The sequence below is a fragment of the Canis lupus genome, chromosome 2 (assembly GCF_003254725.2).
Source record: "Canis lupus dingo isolate Sandy chromosome 2, ASM325472v2, whole genome shotgun sequence".
NCBI classification, from domain to species: Eukaryota; Metazoa; Chordata; class Mammalia; order Carnivora; family Canidae; genus Canis; species Canis lupus.
Window position 1 is genome coordinate 35,995,440 of NC_064244.1, and position 15,708 is coordinate 36,011,147.

The 15,708-nt window shown below is 41.7% G+C and overlaps 1 long non-coding RNA gene across 1 annotated transcript in view; it reads left to right on the forward strand.

Moving 5' to 3' along the window:
- The first annotated feature begins 12,163 nt into the window (after window positions 1-12,163).
- LOC125753780 (uncharacterized) overlaps window positions 12,164-15,708 on the forward strand; it is a 78,016-nt gene continuing 74,471 nt past the window's right edge. Inside the window, exon 1 of the long non-coding RNA XR_007406294.1 lies at window positions 12,164-12,202. This is a non-coding gene — a long non-coding RNA (uncharacterized LOC125753780). The remainder of the gene's footprint in view (window positions 12,203-15,708) is intronic.

Below are 15,708 nucleotides of genomic sequence, written 5' to 3' on the forward strand. Positions count from 1 at the left end.
TGACTCCAGGGGACATGTTATTATCAGTTTTCCCATCTTCTGTAGTCATCTTTGATAGATCTCTCTCAGGCAACTTAGTTTGCTGAAACAAAACTGAGTTCCAAAGGACTCTTTAATATGCCTCTCATATTTTTATTTGCCTTGCATATTCCTGTCCAGGGCCAGGAATCTTCAAAGAAAAAGCTTGCCAGCTTTATGTCACTAAAGAAATCAAAGGTTTGTTTGCTTGTTTGTTTTTCTTTTCTTTTTCTTTCTTTCTTTCTTCTTCTTTCTTTCTTTCTTTCTTTCTTTCTTTCTTTCTTTCTTTCTTTCTTTCTTCTTTCTTTCCCTCTCTCTCTCTCCTTTTCTTAATTTACTGAATCCAAATTACTGATAAATTTCTTGCTTTGTGTACTGAGATCCCCTCAAATTATAATAAGTATTTCTGTACCACTGAATCTGCTTTGGCTTAGCTTTCTATAAATGTCAGGTTTTTAAACCATTTTTATGTATTTTACCCTGTCGTACCTTAGCGCCACCTTGACTTGGGAAGTGGAGCTAACACCTCTCTTCTCTTCATGCTGGCTAAGTGCAACAGGCTCTGGAGGAAAAGAAGTGACTCTGAGTCTTGCTCTACCACTTAACACTTGTGACCTGGGCTGTCATTTAAAAATTTTGAACCCTAGGTTTATCACCTGTAAATGCTCATAATGATAGTATCTACATGGTAAGTATACTGTGAGAACTGATGAGGTGTAGTGTCTGTAAAACAAAATGCCAGGCACATAGGAGGAGCTCAGAAATGAGGATGAGGATGATGGGGATGACATGGTTGAGTACATGGGAAATCACCAGGCCGGAAGCTAAGAGAGGAGGGTGGTAGCTGGGGTCAGTATGGTCAGAAAATAATTGCTACTGTTCCTCTTCCCCAGTTTTTTTATGGCTCTGCTCTCCCTACAGACCCACAGGTATTAGTCCGGAACTTGTTCTTCTGATGATTTTAGGTTGTTTCCTAGAAAGCTTTAAGGCCAAGACCTGTACTAGACAAGATTTTCTAAAAACACAGAGTTCCTTTTATAAATTGGGTGGAATACATATCACACCTTCTCCTCACCCCTACTTTTTTTTTTTTTTTTTAAGATTTTATTTATTCATGAGAGACAGAGAGAGAGAGAGGCAGAGACAGAGGCAAAGGGAGAAGCAGGCTCCATGCAGGGAGCCTGACGTGGGACTCCATCCTGGGTCTCCAGGATCAGGCCCTGGGCTGAAGGCAGTGCTAAACCGCTGAGCCACCCAGGCTGCCCTTCACCTCTACTTCTTGCTGAAAAACTGCACATCGTGGTTTTAAGGGAGCTTCCAGGGTCTGCTTCAATAAAACAGACTCAAGAGCCCGCATTCTGGCTCTTCATTGACGATTGTTGTTGACCACAGGTCACAGAGATGGTTAGCTAAGACAATTAAAAATAATTGTGAAAAAAAAAAAAGAAAAAGAAAAAAAATAATTGTGGAACTCAAGACCTGTGAGGTGTCTCATTTAGTCTGAGTTGCTAAAACTGCCCAGTTTCAGTCTTTGGAGAGTTTCCTTATAATTTGTATCAGCTGCTGATAATTTTCTGTGAAATCACTTTACATAAATCAAGAGACTAGAAAGAGGGTAAAAATGTCTCCCTGAAAAAGGTACTTCTCCTGCCCACCCCGTTCTGGCCCAAATATTTGGCAGCTGCTAGAGCCAGCATAATCTGTTGTGAGATTTCTGGCCAGGCTGATGTGGTCAATGGCAGTCTTGAGGTTGAGTGGGATTTCCCCTCTTTCTTTATTCTGTTTTCATCTTCTGTCTTGGCCCAAACACCTGAGAACCTATGGAAACTATTGTGCTATGCTAGTGGTTTTCAAGTTTTCTGAGGTGTTGTTTTTCTTGATCTGATACCCCAATCTACAGGGAGGACCTAGAGGTGGGAACAGAATACATTGGGCATAACTGTAGAACACAGTTTGAAAACCAGTGTAATAGGTAGCTTTATGCAAAATCCAAATGGGCAGAAATCTGATCACTTGACTGTAAGACCAGTGGATTCTTTCCCAAGGTGGATTTGCTCTGCAGCTTGACTAATGGCATGCTCAGCTTCCCACTTCACAGGAAATAAGTTGTTTCTTACCAGGCAGTGGAATCTTAAAAAATGGTTATCAGTCAGGGTTTCCTTCTGGTCCATTGCTGCCTTGTTTAAGTTGGACTAGCAGAGCTGAAACCTCATTGCTGCCATCTTCTGAACCTTCTATCATGTGTCCTATGTGCTCACCTTTCCTGGGTGGAAACCAATATTCCTCACAAGCATATTTTATGGGTGACATGAAATTCTTGGAACTCTTTCCCCCTATTTATTTGTAGAACTAAAATACATACATGACTTGGTCAAGGAGTTTGTTTCATTCTCCTTTGGAAGCTGCTGGTGGTTAAAAAGATGGAGGGAAGGTGGATGGAGAAGGGTCGGTCAAGGGTGCTATTGTAGAAGAGATTGTGAACCTGGAAAGGACAGTGTGATGGGATCTGGGACTCACATAAGATTAGAGGAGAGTGGAGGGAAGGGCTTCCAGAGGTGGGCTGAGGCAGTGCACAAAGGTGGTGATTACCTCGGAACTCTCAAGAATGAGTTCCCCTCCACCAAAGGGGATTGCCTCTCAGTTTACTGGGCCATTGATGAAGGGTATCAGAGTCTGTACCAGACACGGCAGAATATCTAGTCTACACTGCCCGAAGCCAGGCACTGGGATCAGTATTTGGGCCAGATTGTAATTCAGAGCCACTGTATTTCCTTTCGTGGGGAACACATTGCTGTAACGAGAAGATGAACAAAAAAAAACTGTCCCATGACCATCTCCAGAATCACTTCCCAGCAGTGTGCCACTCTCTTCTTGTCTTTGCCTTAGAGTGAATAATGGCAGGCCTGGTAGAAATTCCTGCCCGTGGGTAAGAATTTCCTGGCTTCTGTGGCAGGTCTCTCCTACCAGTCTTAACCTATTTGTTCAGATGGTTATGTTCTTGGCACAGACCTTAATGGATTTATTTCTTATCACACTGAGTGAAGGTGGCTACACCCTACATGTCGGAATCAAAAAACTTGATAAGGACAGTGTATAGGACAAAGACTTACTGGCAAACTTGATAAATATGTTTACGTATCCACACTTCCTCCCCATGGAAATTAAATTGTCTATGGGAGTGACATTGTCTTGCTTGTGATCATTAGTGTGTGTGTTAACTTCCTCAACTATATTTTAGAAGTCCTGCCTTTCACAGAAGGGAGCCAAACTCGTCTTCTCATGGCTCAGTAACTTATAGAGTAGAGCTAGAGACACACATTCCCCTTTGTGCTCCTTGCTGCAGCCATTTCAGCATGAGCTCTGTGTTTGATACGCGGTTAGCACTCAACACAGTGCCTCAAATGAAGATTGTAATAGTGGATGGAGGGAGGCAAAGAAGGAAGAAAGCAGGCAAGCTGGCTGGAGAGAAAGAACCCTATCCATAGGGTTCCATGGATAGCATGTGATAGAAGAGTGGTTTTCAAACTTGAGCATGCCTAAGAATCCTCAGCAGAGCTACTTTTTAAAAGGTAGATTCCTGAGCCCCACTCCCCAGAAACTTCAGTTCAGCAGTCAGTACTCTTGACAGGTGCCCCTGGTGATTTTGACGCAAGTAGTCCATGGGCCTCACACTGAGGATTGTTGTTATAGAAACTGTGAATGTGACTAATCAGTTTTCCCTCCAGAGCATGGAAGTGGGTGTATCAGTCACTATAAATGTTTTCCAGAGTTACAGTCATCACTCTCTGTGGAGAAAGAGAGAGTCCTTTTTGGAATTAGGCAGCATGCTGGTGGAGGGAGAGGCTGATGTACCGCTTCTGCTTTCAGAGGGACGTAAGGATGTAGTCATCACTGAGAGGTCTGCGTCTTTTATCCCACAGGTAACCTTATCACTGTACACCTGACATTTTCTCTTTCTTGGGATTCTTGCTTTCCTTCGCATTGAAGCAAACCACATGTCATATGACTGTATTCAGGGAACAAGAAAATATATCATAAATTTAAACTTTTCAGACATCTCCACTGCCGGAGTTTGTTTGGCTGCTTACTTAGGATGGTGATGTTATACAACCATACTGCTGCAGTTCACCCCATGCCCCAGCTTTTCTCTGTAACTCATATTTCTTGCAAAGTGGAACCTGCCACAGACTAACAGGATCCTCTTCCAGACATTTTGATGTCTGACCTTCTCTGCCCTCACCTCCCCACGTCATATTGTATGGGGGCATACAATATGCCCATAACGCTCTTGGACAGCTATGCCCTGGTCAGCCTGTGTGGCTAGGTGAGGTGGTGTTTACTTTGTTCTGCATTAACATTTGTGAGGGTTTTATGAAAATAAAGAATTCCCCATCAGTTAAGCTGCTTGTGGGCTGAACTGTCCTCTGTGTACTAGCCTTTGGCAGTCACAAAAGATCTTTCACCATGCACCATCTCTGGCTTCTTGACTAAAGCAAGTGACTGCTTTTGGCTTTTTGTTTGTTGCTGTTAGAGAAGTCAGAAGAAATCTCCAAGTAAGTCCCATTGTTTTTACAAATAGGAAACCGAAATGGCTCCTGGGCAGTTTTATTTGGAAGCCTCTTCTGTTTTAGTGATCCTATGAACCAGTGGTACTGTAACAGTGGGCTCTGATCTGGAAAGATTTCACTCAGCTTGCTGGCAGTTCGATGTGACCAGGGGGAAGTCTGTATAGACAATCTTATTGGAAAGGCCAGATGGCAGCAAACTCTAGAGTTCTAAGTCCCACTTTGCTCAAAGGTGCCTGAGGAATAGCAGCCTACTGACAGCTTGAAGTATGGTGCACTGGATAATTGGCTTCCTCATTTAGTAATTTGTCTGCTTTCTTTCCTCTTCCTCTGCTTCCTCTCTTCTTGTAAACCGATAGCCTCCTGCCTCTTCGGTAGACTGATAGAGTCCCCTGAGCAATGGCTAAGGGGAGGGGGTGGCCAGAGCCCCAGGTGGACAGGCATTTGGAAAACTGATGCAGAAAATAACCATCTTTCTTCCCCGCTTGTCCTCTGATTGATTACCCATTTTGATTTTCGTCTCTCCTGCATTTTCTCCTCATCCTCTGTCTTCATCCCCTTGCCACTTCAACTTCGTATTTTTCTTTACCTCTTCTGGAGGGACTTCCCTCTTTTGTCTCCCTCTTTCTTCTTTTCTACCCTTCCCTTTTTCTTTTTCTTACTTTCTTTTATCCCCTTCATTCTGTTCCCTTTCCTTTCACAATTGATCTAGTTAAATTCAATTCAGAAAAGGAAATTACACCACATTTATTCAGGGTAACCTACCTTTTTCTTCTTTCCTTTTCTTTCTTTCTTTCTTTTCTTTCTTTCTTTCTTTCTTTCTTTCTTTCTTTCTTTCTTTCTTTCTTTCTTTCTTTCTTTCTTTCTTTTCTTTCTTTCTAATCCAAGGAAGAAAAAAAATTAAAAACACATATCCGGCCCTTTCTGGCACCTTCATCCTCTCAAATGTGTTTGTCTTTAGGTGTCGGAAGTCCCAGGACACAACATCTCTGCTTCATTGAAAGTGCAGATGCACCACTCAGAGCTTTTATACTTGGACCTGGGGAGTGACGTCTGGTTTCACTTAATAAGTTGTTTTGTTCTCCAGGTGGAATTCTGATTATTACACTGCAAACAGGAGCAGACCTGACCCTGGTGCTGGAAGAGTTAAGTCAGATGCCTCAGGCTGCTTACAATCTGAAAGGGCGATTTCAATGTAAACCATCTCCACAAGGTGTTTTACCCAAAGTTGGGGCCATCCTGATGGCAGAGGTAGAAAGAGTCTCTGCTTCTGCCTCATGGTGGACCAGTTGGCTCCATCACAAGGCAGTCTAAGCAAACCTTGCTGGCAAGAGACCTTTGTCAGAGGTAAAGGGGACAGCTGCTTCAGTGTACCACACTTCCCCATTTTCATCTTCTAGTTGTAGTTTACAGAGTGAAGCTAGGCCAGCGACTCCCATTTTGTTTGAGAGAGAAGAGGTCAGGCTCTGGAGTCAGAAATGCATGAGTTCGAGTCCCAGCTCCCCGGTTGCGTGACCTTAGACAAATTACTCATCCTGTCCGCACCCTCATCCCCACACAAGCTTTGAGAGGAACTTTGTGCCTTTTGTTTCTAGCTATGCAGCATCCAGCACACATGACACATAGTAGATGGTCAATAAATGTATTTCAGGGATGAATGTAATGTGAAGAGCAAGGACTTCAGTCTAGATTGTCTGGATTGAAATTCCAGTTCTGCCACTTACTATGTGAACATGAGCCAATCACTTCATCTTCTAAGCTCATTTTCTGTGCCTGGGAAAACAGATAGGATTTATGGTAGGTTCTAGGTACTGGCAATACAGTAATAATAAATAATAATAAAGGATAAAGAACCCAGGAAAGCCTTTTTCCTTGCTCATGCTTACATTCTAGTACTTTCCATTAACATTGTGTTCATTACCACCACCATCATGGATTCAGGCCTTGTAGTAGCAAACCACCCTCACAAGATGCTGAAGAATGAGTTTCCTAGGCAGAAGAGGTCAAAGAAAACAGCCCACAGCCAAAACCAGGCTTCTGCTTGTGGTTTCAGAAGCATGAAAGATCAATTTTAGTTTTAGCAAAACTGAGTTCAAAGATTTGGGCTTTGGTTTTCTAAAGAGGCTTTATTATTATTATTATTATTTACTGGGATCTGGTGGAGGAACAAGAGACATCAATCTTGTCTGAAAGTCCTGTGGGCTCTCGGTCTTGCGGTGGTGCCAGGCTGCTGGGGGGCAGGCAGGGCTGTTGGAGATGAGCCGTGACCAGTGGGCAGTGGGCCACAGGGTGCATTCACCTCAGAGAGCAGCCTTGCTGGTCCCCGTTGCCGTGACAACAGCAGACCTTGCCAGGAGACCCAAAGAACGAATTAAATGGAAGGAAATTGCTGGTGCCCTCAGAAGTAAAAAGAAATTAAAGCAGGCTTCTCAGGAATCTGTGGACATCTCTATGACCTCCACACTCACATTGAATATGTCGACAAGGAACGCTCTTAGGCACGGGGTCGGGGGCTGGGGGGACATGCCCTGCCTGCAGGATGTCCTTCTGAGGGGGAAGACAGACTGCACAGACCCCACACGCTGACTTTCCCTGGCTGGCCCTGGCACGGGAACCCAGCTCAGCAGTGGCAGCCTGTGCTCAGCAGCAGCAGCAGTGATGGCCTGTTTTACCTTCCAGCTCATTTCACATCTGTTGAGTTTGCCCTGATGGGACACGGTGACCTGGAAACTCACACGGAGCTCTGTTTTGGAATAGATGGTATAGAAAACAAACATGTGGGATAAATAAAGCACAGGGCAGGAAGTCATGGTTTTAAAAAGTTACCAGGAAAACCACGGGTGAGGTCAGGTTCAGGGCCCATACGGCTTTCAGAGGCCCTTCGTACTGACATCACTCAAATTGCTCAACAGGGAGCTCCAAGTGGAGCGGTTGCTTTTGGAGTTTGCCCAGCACTCAGTGAGCTACCAAGCAGAAGAGCCCTGACCTACTTTTTTTCCCCCTTTTTTTTAAAAAGAAAGTTTTGCTGCTTGTTGTGAGGCCTCCAACAGAACAGTGAGATCAATGAAGTGGCTTTGGTGTTTTGTTTTGTTTTGTTGACTGTTTAACATGTCAGATACCATATCTCCCTTGTGGACATGAGCCAGCTTCCCAGGTGGACTCTGCGTGCAGCACCAGTGCCAGAGCCTCTCTATCGCCCGCCCCCTTCTTTGGCTCCCTTGGCTCAGGCTGCATCCCAGGGCACTGTGATTCATTTTGGGCTCCACCCCATTGAGATAGAGATAAAATGGCCTTTCTCAGTACCATCAGACCAGAGGGCAGACTGCAGTGGAACCTCCTGATAATTGGATCATGGGTTGTCGTGCCCTCCTTGCAAGTACACCAGTGGCTTTCCTTGGCACTTGGAGTAACATCCAGACCTCCTGCCACAGTCTTTAAGGCCCTACCTGACCTGGTTATTGCAGACTTCTCTGACCCTGTCTTCCAGGGTTCTGCTTCTCTGATGCTTTTTCAGCCACTTGCATGCTCTTTCTGTTCCTGAAGCACCCCAAGCTCATCTCCCCCAACCCCAACCAGGGTCTTACCGTAAGGTCTTTACTTCTGCCTAGGAAACTGTCCTCAGATTCCCATGTGCCGGCTCCATCTCTGATTTGCACTCGGATGTCACTTTCTCAAGGCACCTATGCCACTCTCCTGTCTGACAGGCCAGTCAGTTGATCACAGCCCTCTGGTTCCTTTCCTGCGTGGCACTTACCACCGTCTGGAGTCATCTTATTTGTTGACTTATTTATTATTTATTTGTTGCTTCTCACCCTCAAATGTAACCTCCCCAGGAACGACCATCATGATGTTCTTGTACACCCCCGTAATTCCCAACTTCTAAGATAGGGCCTGGTTTAGAGGTGGTACTCAAACATTTGTAGTGTGAATACATGTTTCCCAGAATTGTGGGCCCTCTGAAATGCTGCTTGGGAGGAGAGATTGCTGATCCTCAAGTAACGAATTTCTCTTGGGACCCAGTGACCCCAGTTATAAAGGATGTGATAAAAGTGTCACAGAGATGCTTGGGGCTGAGATCTTACCTAATAGAATGTGATAAACACCCTTCGGGATAAGGAGTCATTATTAGGAAAGTTTCTGCTACAAGAAACAGAATACTCAATTAAGGGACGCCTGGGTGACTCAGGGGTTTCGCACCTGCCTTTGGCCGGGGGCGTGATCCTGGAGTCCTGGGTTCGAGTCCCATGTCGGGCTGCCTGCATGGAGCCTGCTTCTCTCCTTCTACCTGTGTCTCTGCCTTTCTCTCTCTGTGTGTCTCTAATGGGTAAGTAAATCTTAAAAAAAAAAAAAAAAGAATACTCAATTAAAATTTGCCTAAATTTTTAGGACATAGACTAGCTCCCTTAACAAGAAATCCTGGGATAGGGCACTTCCAGGGTTGATTAACAAGAGTATCCAGGACTCAGATTCCTCCTATCTTTCCATTCTGCCATTCTGCATGTATGGCTTTTCCCCTTAGGTTTGTCCTCATGTCACAGGATGGCTACAGTCTCTAAGATATCCATTAACAAGATCAATTTGAAAAACAGGGAAAGGGAACAAACCTGTCTCTTCCATTTTTAGGGACTAAATGAGTTTCTCTGCAGACTTTCCTCCGATCTCATTGGCTAGACTTGCAACACTGTTCATTCCTGTTACAGTCACTGGCAAGAGGAATGCTATCATATTTAGTTTGATTAATAAAAATTCATACACTGGGACAGGGGAGGGGCCCAACTTCCCCTGACACACCTGGCTTCTAGGGATACCTGCATGACATAGTGGATTCTGGGTTGACGTGACAAGTTCTTTTGCAAAATGAAAGGCTTTTCTCACTACAGTACTTTTCAAAGCACCAATCACTCCATCAGCCAATGGGAGGCTTAGAAACCTGAAGAAATAACCCTGGGGCCAAGTTAACAAAAGCAGAAGTAGAGGGTAACAGGAACACGGAGGAAAAGGGATAAAAACTGAAGTTAAAGAGGAAGATAAAGTGGAAAAGTATATATGGTTGATGATGTTAGAATTTCACTGAAAGATAAGATGTCACATTGCTGCTTTGCAATGGTTCTCCTCTGTTTTTTTTTCTTTCTCCTCTGTTTATTGAGACAGTTCTGTGAGTTCAACATATGTGCACTGAGCATCTACTAGGTACTAGATTCTAATCCAGAATTCCCTTTTCCCCAAGTATCATGTCACTCCATCCTAATCATTTTCATTCTCAGTTATCCAGGGAAGGATAGACCCTTGTGAACCTGCTTGCCCTTTGGCTGTGACTTCAAGGAAAACTTTTTGTCTGTGATTAAGTCCTCTGAGTCTCAGAACATGATTTGTTGGGAGACAAACTTCTGACCAAATGTATTATTTCAGAATATCACAAAAGATACCTTAGTTTTCTGGATTTCACACTATCTCATCTCTTTGGTTTCTTTGGTGCTATTTTCATAACAAATTTAATAAGAAGTCGTAAAACCACATTATGTTCTATCTGCTAAAAACATTTGGTATCCAGACAGCATTTTGGGATCCCCGGGTGGCTCAGTGGTTGAGCACCTGCCTTTGGCCCGGGGCATGATCCTGAATTCCCGGGATTGAGTCCCATGTCAGGCTCCCTGCATGGAGCCTGCTTCTCCCTCTGCCTGTGTCTCTGCCTCTCTCTCTGTGTCTCTCATGAAACATAAATAAAATCTTTAAAAAAAAAAAAAAAGACAGCATTTTATATATATGGTTGTCTGCATTTCCTTTCTTTGATCCATGAGTAAACACTACTACTTTTATTTTCCTTTAATCAATTCCTGTAGCAGTTAGCCTTTGGAAAAATCTTTTTTATTTCTTCATTCCCACCATGTTCCTTTGAAAAGACTAGTGTCCTACACTTCCTTTTTTCGAGTTATCTCTATATCACTGGACCATAATGGACTCACCTAACCTAGTCTTACCTAACCTAGTCACATCTTTGTGGTTGATAATTGGTTTTGTTTTTATTTTTTCTTGTACTTAGGAAATACTTAAGCCTACACAAGTAATATAACAGACACCTGTTTACTCACCACTCAGATGAGCACGTGTTTACATTTTGTTATATTCTCTTCAGATCATTATTTTTTTAAGATTGTGAAACATTACAGCTAAAGTCCTTCCCCTCCTTCTCCAGAAGGAAACCATTAAGGGAAAGTTGAAGTGCATCTTTCGCATGCATGTTTTATACCTTCCGTTATATCTAATTGTTCATGTAACAATATATATTACCATTTCTATTTTAATAATTTACTCAAATGGTATTATTTTCTACATAGCTTTTTGAGATACGCTTTTATTTTGACATTGTGTATTGGAGGTTTACCCCTGTTAATTCAATAAGACCTATCTCATTTTATCTGCTGGTAATAATTCACTATATGAATATAGCACCACTTGTTTATTCACTACCCTATTAATGGATATTTCGGCCTTTAAGGAAAATATTCTCCTTATTTTCTAATTTGTTACATGTAATTTTTAACATGGCTGAAGCGAACGTTTTCACATATGAAATTTCCTGTTATGTATTTAGAAGTAGAATTGATAGGTCAGAAGGTACTGTGTACCTCCTAAAATTAACTAGAGATTAAGAAATTGCTCTCCAAACCAATGAAATGAATTTATAGAGCCCCTGGCCGTATACAAGAGCTGTCATTCTTAATACTCTCACAAATACATAATTTCATCAGATTTAAAAATTTTTTTCCCAATCTGATGGGTATGAATATATTATCTAATTTTTTAAATATTTGCATTTCCTGGGATGTTAGTAACATTAAACATCTTTTCATTTGTTTACTGGGCATTTGGGCTTTCTTTTCAGTGAAAATTGTATCCTTTGTCCATCTCTATATCGGGTTATTTATTTTCTACGAATTTGTAGAAATTCTTTCTGAAGTATGGATTAGTAATCTTCTATCAGATCTGAGTGTTCCAAATAACTTCTCCATTTCATTGCTTATCTTTTATATTTTGAGTCTTTCAGGTATGAAGAATTTTAAAATTTCATGTAGCCCAATTGATAAGTCATTCCTTATACTTTGTGCTTTTTATAGCTTGTTCAAAAAAATGTTTACATATCACTAAGAAAAAAAAATCTCTCTTTTTCTTTCCTTAGAATGCTAAAGGATTGCTGATATTTTACATTTAGATTGTTCTTTTACCTAAAATTAATTTTGTGTATGCTGAGTTAGGAGTGGAGTTTTAATTTTTTCACGTGGATGACCAGTCATCTTGCCCCCATGTTTTGAACCGTCCCACCTTTATTATATATCCCTAATAGGTGCTGTGCAGTAATTTTGCCCTACTTGCAAATAGGGATGAAGGAAATCTGTTTTATTCTGTGAGGCTCTACCCTGCAATTGTTCTTCTCAGACCCTGTGCTAGTGATTCTAAACTCTAGGGTGTGTTAGGGTATGTTAGGGGAGTGTATGGAAAATACAGATTCCCAGGACTCCCCTCAGATGAGAGGTGAGAATCTCTCTTTGTTAGATTAGAATTAGAATTAGAATCTAAGGGGCCAGGAGGCCATGAATCTGCATTTTAAACAAATGGGCAGGGTAAGTTTGCTGCAGGTGCTTTGTAGAGACACCGAGAAACTCTACCCTTAGTACTGGGAGGTATGGTTTTTCCTTCTCCATAATTCATATCTTCCAGGGACATAATTTAAATATTGTACTTTCTCTCTTTTACACACATACACACTTACCTGTTAAAGGGTCTCAACCCACTCCTTTGATGAAAATGGGAAGAATCCCAATCCTCAGTCTTCTATGATTGTTGTGGGCGCTTTAATTTTCCTGAGGGAGCCAGATAATATTTCTTAGACTGGTAAAAATGAACTGCTAGGAGTCCAGAAAGCCTAAATATCCATAGCACATGCCAGTTTTCTGCTCAATTTGGCCATCATGCATATTTCATGCTATTAACTCCTCCCTGTGCAATTTTGCTGTTTCCTGCAGAATCTGTGCTGTTTGCTCTGGTTGGAGACCTAGAAGGAGTTTTACAATCTGGAATACAATTTAAAATAATAATAATTCACCCACAAGCCTCCACCCTTGGTGGTGGTTTCCATTGCTGCTGTCAGCAGACCCTTCCCAGGGGAGGGGCTGGGTGGCCTATGATCTAAGCCCTTTCTTGGGATACCTAGACTCCTTGGCACCATGGGGCCGAGGCAGCTTTTTATGTTTTAGAAGCAGGAAGATTGAGTTTCTCAAACTGGCATGTATGTTGTGGAAGGCAATGTGGATGAGTTGCTGATGGTAACAAAGACTTGTCTGCTAATTTCAAATGTTACAGAGGCCAGAGAAGGAATGTTTTTTAACATGAAAGTATGGGAGCTCCATTTCCTGGGACAGAGTGTAAAACTAGATGAAAACTCAAAAGCCTTACCTGGAATATTTATTTTTTTACCTGTGAGAGAGACACTATTTTGTCTTTTTCATTCTGAAGTATACTATTAGGTTTGATACTCTGATGGTTTTGATGTCAGGTTAGCATGCCAAATATACGCAAATCATCAGGAAACATCTATCCTCCGCGTTGCTTCATTTTCAGGCAAATTCTAGATCCCAAAATGAGAACAATGGAAATGTAATCTTTGAATAAATGGCCCTCAATGTAATTTCTAGACACCAAATGTTACCATTCTCAGAGCTTTTCTTTTGACTTTTGATGGGGAATCTGATCCTTACATTGATGTGAAGGATGCCCTGTCCTTCAATAGGTTTCATGGGGAAATATAATTTTTGTCTTTGTTCTGAGTATTGTTAGCTCAGATAAGTAAGGCAGAGGGGAAAATAGTGACTCATGTGGACAGACAGATATGACCAGTTGTTGGAAAACCAGTAGGAAATCCCAGGAAAAGGGTAATCTTTCTAACAGGTGCATTTCTCTCTGACTTATCTCTCTGGATCTCTCTTGGGAAATGCTTTGCCGTGTGTTTGCTTGGTGTTGACAATACTGAGTCCACCTCCCTAGCCACAGATAAAATAGAGTTGTTCATTATTAACCTCCTGGACTTTGCACGGACAGCTGTTTATGCAATTTAGTGATCCCTGGTGGCCGGAAACCCTTGGAGGTGTGGACTATCTTCACATCCGCAATGCAAATATTAAGTGCAGGGCTCAGGTTCCCTGTCCTCAGAGTTTTCCGATGCTGAGGTAGATTTTAAAGTGGTTACAGTTCATATTACCGGAGCAGTCATGGAGCACAAAAATGGAAAGCCAGATGTACTAATGGTATTAATGAGGTCTAGAAAACACACAAATATTTGGCTAGTAATCTCTGTTTATTATTTTGAAAATAGATACAGCATTAGGAAGAGGCAGAACCAGGACTTGAACTTAGGCCTGAGTGATACCAAAGTATATATTCTTACAATAAAACTGCATTGCTCCTCTTAGGATGATAGGAACAAGCTGTATAATTCATCATTAAAAGAATTGATTGAAAAAAAAATAAAAAATAAAAAAATAAAAAAAGAATTGATTGACCATATCATCCCCCAGAAATACCCTTAATATGCTGGGGCTTTCCTACATTTATAAAGGTTAGAATGTTCACACTATTGAATGTAGGATTGTTGCTATTAATGACCTCAGAGTCCCTACTGATGGTCACCTAACAGTGGGATCTTGTTCCCATTGATAACTACATAGTTAACATAGTTTCCTTCTCTACATCCTCAGAGAGAGGGAGAGGATACATTTCATTGTCTTTAATACAGATAAGTCCTCTCCCCTTCTTTGGGGATGTGGAGAATGAGAAGGGAAGCCAGTAACAGGCAGGCTACATTTGAATCCATCATTGCTCATACGGAAAAGACAAGTGGATTTTCCCTATTAGTATACAATCATTTCTTGTAACTCCAATTAAACAGAAAAACTTTGACTCACATTGCCCTTCAGCCACTGCTTTATTTCTTTCCCATTCACAATGCAGCTTCCACAAGGATTCTCCATAATCACCATTTTGCCTCCTCCCCCACTTCAGTTTTCTCTGTCTGGACTGTCTTTAGGACCTTCTTCACTGATGCCTTTCCACACTGCTAGATCTAAAAGATGTTCTGTCTTTAATTTGTCAAATTCACAGCAGCATTCAATTCTTTGTTCCTTCTCAAAGCAATGTTTTTCCTTTAGGATTTTTCTCCTAGCTTATTGCATACATCTTGGCTTTCTTGTTTCTGGCCTCTTTTCTGCTCAATATCTAAGTTTTGGAAAGTCTGAGGGCTTTTTCCAGCAACCACCTCTCCTCATTTTTACTTTCCTTAAGTGAGCTTATTTGATCTCATTGTGTTGTATATCCTATATAAACTGAAGACTACAAATCTATACCTTTAGCTCTAATCTCTGCTTTGAACTTGTGTCCTCCTTGATACTTTTTCTTAGGTAATTAGTGGGCACTTAATATGTCTTAATATGCCCCACCCCCAAACTGCTTCTTTCTGAATCTCCTTCATTTCATTAAGAGACATCATTATTTACCCAAATGCTCAAGCTACAAACCTAGGTAGGGATCACCCTAGTGTTTTTTCTTTATTTCACTCACCACATCTAATCCTTCAGCAAATTCTGTTCTCTCCTTTTCTTCTCCCATCCTAGTACAAGCCCCCTAGCTCTTTCATAGACCATTAATGTGGCCTCATAACTGGTTTCCTTGCTTCTACTTTTGATTCCTTCTACAATTCATTACCCTACATAGCAGCCAAAATGATCTCTTTAAGATAAGTTCTTAAAATTCCCCTTAAAAAATTTTCACTGGACTACTTCCAGTAATATTTAGCTAATTCCTATCAGATTAACCTTCATGGAGATAACAACTATGAACTCTGGAAAAAGTGGATAACTACCTGGAGGGACCGGCAAGTGATCAAAAGCAGACACAACTAGGAAGGACTCTACACTTAAAAAAATGGTGTAGAGCCAAGAGGGATTGCCTAGAATTCTGGATGATCTCTGAATTATGGTTGCTTGGGGTAGACTCCATGTAACTGAGAGTAATGTTGATAGAACTCAACAGAGTTTTCAGCTGCCATGCACTGCAGAGGAAACAGAACTTGGAGTTT